We start from the raw sequence: 6,836 nt of genomic DNA, 5'->3' as shown, positions 1-6,836 counted from the left end.
CCTTTTTCCATTGGTTCTAACGATATAAAAAATGTAAATGGGGTAATAGTAGAATTTTCACTATTCTCAAAACTTTATATTTCGAAAATTATTGAACCGATTTTCAAAAAGTGGATATGGTTGGAAAGGGAATTTAAATACCTATAATTTGATATGTATACATTTAATGTACAAATATTTCGAGAAAACTAAAAAAAAAAGTAAATTATAGCATTTTTTTTAATAAAAATATATGTTCTTAAAAAAATACGTAAATGACTTTATTAAAAGATAGATTTTTTCTAAATGTTCATTATTTCTTTAAATATTGGTTTGTTATTTATATCAGATCTTATAATTGATTACGTATTTTTTTAAGAAAAACATACATTTTGATTTAGAAAAGGACATAATCTCGTTTTTCTCGAAATATTATATATTATTTATATAGATATACATACTTAATGAAAGGTATTTCAATTACTTTTCCAACCATATCCGTTTTGAAAATAGGTTCAATAATTTTCGAAAAATAAGCTTTTGAAAATATTGAAAAGTCCACTTTTACCACCCCTTGCAGCACCCCTTTTAATTTGCATCGAAACAAAATTTATACCATAAAAATCAAGAATAAGGGGCGAGCCCCGCCCACTTTCTCTGTTTATCTAGCTCATCGGGCCCCATTCTTTACTTTTAACCAAAATCCAAGATATTTATACTGACATTTTTCTGAATATATTCTTTTTTGGGCCAAAAGATAAAAATTACATAAAACTTCTAATGAAATAATTATTCACTTAATCGCGCGCCCTTTTATATCTCACAGTTCAATTTAGGTTGAAAAGTATGCTCGGAAAAAATCTAAATTGTTCCTATTCACTGCATTACCGACACTTTCCAGTTATTTAAGATTTTTCTCTATTTAGGTAGCAATTTACACGTACTCGCGCACAGCCTTAAATTCACTTATCCGAGAACTATCAACCGCTTCATCAGCTACCACGCCACACTGAGGTAAGAACATCAAGTATGCTTTATAACGTTGTACCCAAGCATTTAAATACCAAATGAAGATCAAGGACCACTTATTAATTATTAATATTTCGAAACCTTGTCTTTTTTTTTCCATAATAATTTACGGCGAGCACTCCATTCCATGTGACGTGTCTCCGCAATAAACAATAACATTTTTAAACATATTTAATACGAAAATTAAAAAAAACATGTACTTCAGAAAATTCGTAATATTTTTTTTTTTAACATATATTGGATTTTCGCTAAAACTTTATAAGATCAAAATTTTTGGAATCTGTGATATGGTGCTCGAGACATTTTGATATGGAAAAGCGCTGCAGCTAACTTTTGACCTTTCGTAACTCCTGTATGTAGATATTATTTCTCCGAATAAAAATTATACCGTTATACTTGCCTCAAAAACCACGACATACTTCTATATAACAAACCGTTCGGCTATAGAGAAACTAAAATTGCAGATATATAGTTCCTTTACGATGATACCGTTTTACCCAACTTTTTGAAAAATTTAATTTTTTGACCCTTTTCCAAAATTATGTCCGACTTTTGCCCCTTTTCAGAGATTTTTTAAAAAATGTTAACAGAACCATTCAATGAAAAAATATTTTCTCCTTTAAGTACGAAAAAATTGCGTCACTTGAAACTTTTAAAGAAAATGCAACTCTTCTCCTTGCAGTAACTAGATTTATGTGTATGTTTGCAACCCTGCTTTCTGCATATTCAACAGATTTATTCTTTACAAGGAAAGAAAATTAAAAATAATATGGTGACCCTGTTCTTCGTCAATGACCCCTTCTTACGACTTTCTGACAATTCTCAACGGCAACACTGTTTCGCGCAATTGAAAGGAAAATAATATATAAGAAGTTAAAATAAAATATTTATCAAAACGTACACAATTTTGGTGGGCTTCGAACAAAATTCAGCTGGTAATGTCCGGTATTGCTACTCAACTTGAATGGAATAAATATTGAATATGTTTACACGGCAATAGTAAATTGTGCAGATAACTAAAGAGTAAAAATTTGCATTTTATATTGAAGTATAGATTTGTATATTATATATAGTAAAGTCATCTCTCGACGTACGAAAACCAAACTATGTAACTCACTCATCATGCCCGTGTTGGTATATGGCGCAGAAGCATGGACAATGACAACATCCGATGAGGCGGCTCTTGGACTATTCGAGAGAAAGATTTTGCGGAAGATTTACGGGCCTTTTCGCGTTGGCGACGGCGAGTACCGCAGACGATGGATCGATGAGCTGTATGAGCTTTACAACGACATGGACATAGTGCAGCGAATTAAAATACAGCGGCTCCGCTGGCTTGGTCATGTCGTTCGAATGGACACCGACGCTCCAGCTCTGAAAGTATTCTACTCGTAACCCGCTGGTGATAGCAGAGGAAGAGGAAGGCCCCCACTGAGATGGAAAGACCAGGTGGAGAAGGACTTGGCTTCATTTGGGATTTCCAATTGGCGCCAGTTGGCACAGAAAAGAAGCGACTGGCGTGCTTGGTTGAACTCGGCGAAAATCGCTTAGATACTTACAGCGCCAAAAAAGAAGAAGAAGATTTTTATATTATATATCGATATATCTATTATATATGGAAATATCGATATTTAAAAAAAGGCGCCGCAGGGGAAAATTTTGAACAAAAAATGGCGCTTTTTTTATTAAAAATTTTTATTGTATATCGAAGTTTAAATTTTTATTAAAAAAAACGCCGCAGGCTAAAATTTGTAAAAAAAAGTCGCGCGCTTTTTTTAAATATCGATAATTCGATATACAATATATTTATCGATATCTATACATATAATAAAATTGTAACAGGTCAATCTCTGTACATTATAGATATTAAAGAAAAATTAATGTGGGGGGTCTTTATTAGAGCACCAGATGCCAAATGAACCATTATTAGAATTTTTGTCTGTCTGTCTGTCTGTATGTTTGTTCGCGCATCATTCGAAAACGAATGCATGGATTTGAATACAGTTTCCACCGATTTATTGCTAGAGGTCTAACTTAAAATATAGGAAGAAAAAAATGAGAGAGTTGCCACCTGTTTGAAAATTGGAGTTTAAGTAAATTGATAAGAAAAAATGAATATTGCAATATGGGAGTCAAAAGAAAGAGGCTTAAGAAGACTTACAGCCAAAAATATTTTTTTAAAGTTGCCACCTGTTTGAAAATTTACATTTAATTTAATTTATAAGATAAATTGAATATTGCAATATGGGTATCAAACTGAAGGGGTTTATGAAAGTTTATTGCCGAAAATATTTTTAGGGAGGGCTGCCACCTGTTTGAAAAATTTTATTGCATTAAATTGATAAAATAAATAAAATCTATGTCTACATCTAGATATACATATAATAAAATTGTAACTAGTCGATGTCTGTACCTTATAGATATTAAAGAAAAATTAATATGGTGGGTTTTTATTAAAGCTACAGAAGCCAAATAAACAATTTTTAGAATTTTTGAATCTCTGTCTGTCTGTATATTTGTACGCGCGTCAGTCGAAAACATGGAATTGAATGCAGTTTTCACCGATGTATCGCTAGAGATCTAGCTTCCAATATAGAAGAAAAAATTAGAGAGTTGCCACCTGTGTTTAAAATTTCATTTTAGGTCAATTGATACGGCAAAGTGAATACTCCAATATGGCTGTCAAAAGAAAGAAATTTACAAAGGCTTACAGCTGAAAATATTTTTGTGGAAGGTTGCCACCTATTTGAAAACTTTAATTTAATTTAATTGATAGCATAAATTGGCATCAAACTAAAGACGATAGGAAATTTTAATGCTGAAAATATTTTTAGGGGATTTGCCAACTGATTAAAAAATTGTATTCATCAAAATTTGTAAAAAAAATGAAATATTGCAATACTTTAAACTAAGTGTTGCCATATGGGTATCAAACGAGAGTACTTGAGAATAATAAAATTGCAACAAGCCGATATCTGTACATAATAGATGTCAAAGAAACATAAATAGGGGGTTTATTAGGTCAACATAAGCCAAATCTAAAATTTCGGTATGTTTGTCTGTATGTTTGTAAGCGCATCACGCAAAAGCTAATGTATGGAATTAAATGCAGTTTTCACCGATGTACATATTGCTAGAGCTCTAATTGAAAATATAGAATACATTTTTTTTTGTTTTAGTTTATCGTCGATCATTATTCCTAGGTATTTGAACGTATTAACTTTTTCCAGTGCGTCGTTGTTATATTTAGAGTTAGCAACGGACCGTTCTCAAAACTTCGCCTTGATATAACCACAAACTTAATTTTTTTTATTTCTGTGTGGAAGGTTTTTCGCTAAAAAAAGTTAAAACTTTTCGTTGTTGCTGCCCTAAAATCAAGAAATCTGAGACGTCACGTTTTACAATTTCATACAGTTCTCTTTACAATGTGTTTCACTAAACTACTAAACGGCTGCACCGACTTGGTTCATATTTGGCAACACCTTGAAAATAAATATTCTGACCAAAAATTTACTCGGTATGTAGCTCGGGATATTCCTAAATTTCTTATACAGACTAAATCGTAAAAAACCAATCTATCTCTAAAACCAATTAGCTGGGGAACTTAAACTTAGCACTGATGCATATATTGCAAATGCATTGGGAAAGGGGGTGTGGCTCCTTCCTTCCATACAAACTGAACTTCTCATATAGCTTATCTCTGGAACTGCTTACGCTAACGTTCTGAAATTCTACACAGCTACATATGTTATCAATACCGTAGTTATGGCGAAAAGTGGTAATTATTGGAAAGGCTGGAAAGATATACATTTACGTAAACGCGCAAGTATCATTCGATTGGGAACCATTTTCTCCTAGATTTCTAAATCCCATTGAACTATTGTATTTATGTGAAAATTTTGAAGAATTTTTTTAAATTTTTCACAAAGAACGGAGCTTTTCTTTTACGAGCTTCGCTATCCTGTCCTATCTACATACCTATTTGCATAAAATGATAGCCGTTTTCGTTGTTCAGAATAAACTCAAAACCCCTGAATAGAGTTCCGTCAGATTGTCGGAGGTTATCTTCCATACATATATGGTCCAATTACATGCTACTAGAAAACTCGCTAGGTGGTGCTGGAGTAGAGTTATTTATAAAAATCGTATTTATTAACCGATTTCGTTCAAATTTTAAATGTGAGCTGTGTATCTGTATGATGGAAAATTCTTTTGATAAGAATTTACCCCATTAGTGCCGCTGGAGTTAAGGTTGAAATTCATAACATAACATTTTATGGTAAGCAATGGTTTTGCAGAAAATGAACCCAATGGATGGCGCTGCAGCCGAAATGTATAGAAACCCCGTGTGGTTGGTCTGCTTTGGCCCTATGTTTAAGTTATACGAATTTAGTTTTCAGATGTCTAAATGAAGGATGGGGTTAAGTTTTTCTGACGCCCTCATGCACGATCATGCGGTCTTGCATCTACCCAGAAATCAGTTCATAAATTTTAACACGAATTGTAAAAGTGGTGAATTAACAAGGAAAGATCACCGTATTTAGGTATATCAATTGCTTCATTTGAAAGATACCTAAGAGATCACACGACTCATTTAGCAATGTACCGGAAAACTTTTCATCCTGTGGGACAGCGAGGATTCTTGGCCCTCCTATAATAGAAAACGCACTTGTGCTCTTGAGTTTCCCTATAAAAACTGTTATTGGCATACGCATCGCACCAATGTTGTAGTTGCAAGAGCATTCAAAAAGATTACGCATGCTTGGCAGAGATCTTACAGGTGGAAATAAGACCATCGGTAAAGCTCATGACACCGAAATGGAGTATTCCATATGGTATCACAGCGTTACTATAATTGGCCTATGTGTGAGGAGGATACTGCGCCTTAGTGGTTTCAACTTAAGTAAAAAATTTTGACTTTACAGACTAATTTTGTTTTTAAACGCTCTTTTGCATTGGTCGACGCAAAAGCTCTTATTAGGCGCTGCGAAGTAAGCGGGCATTGGCTAGTATAATATAAAAATCTATACTTCGATATAAAACTAAAATGCTATTAATAGTTTATTTGTGTAACCATGTATTTATATTTTGTAATGCAACTCTGTGTATTCATTTCATGTAAAAACTCCGTATTTCAATTTTACGTAATTTTGCAACTTTGTATTTATATCCAGCACTACAATCCTGTGCATTGCATATTTTTAATTAGCTGCGGGCCTTTGACGAGTGTGGTTCTCGTCCGACATTGTTTCGGACTCATAAAACTCAAAATTGGAGGTTCTTATTTTGTAATTGGTAATTTTTTAAAACAAATAAACGTGTCACATGAAATACGAACTGCGAAGCAAAATGACTCTCAGCATTTCATTGGCGCCCAACTTTATGTCTTCGAACGACTCCAATCGCGTCTCACCAGCAAGCATGGCTACTTTTTCATCGGAGCAGTTTTCGCAAATTTTAGCTGCGATCTCTACCGGTAAAAAAGTGGTTCCTTTACGCAGTGCACATCACGTTTCCGAGGACAACGAAATCCTGCAGTAGTGGAAGAATTTTTACCGCTGTAACGGTACAATTAAATATGATTTACGGCCTGATATCGATAAAAATTAGAGTGTGTGCGCCGTGCACGTTGTCGAGAAGCGGAATTGTTTTTGGGAGAAGCAAAGCAACTTACGCCGGCAGTTACTGAGGACCCGGAAACGCTAACGGCCCAAAATGGTGTTCTTTATGTGGACTATGAGGCCATACTGTAGATGTTTGCATGAAGAAGAAAAAGGAGCAAAAGTCATAGCAGGCAAAACCACAACAGAAACAACAAAAATCTCGCA

The sequence above is a fragment of the Rhagoletis pomonella genome, unplaced genomic scaffold (assembly GCF_013731165.1).
Source record: "Rhagoletis pomonella isolate Grant_MI unplaced genomic scaffold, Rhpom_1.0 Rhpom_scaffold_00009, whole genome shotgun sequence".
In the NCBI taxonomy this organism is placed as follows: Eukaryota; Metazoa; Arthropoda; class Insecta; order Diptera; family Tephritidae; genus Rhagoletis; species Rhagoletis pomonella.
Note: the sequence above shows the minus strand (reverse complement) of the source record.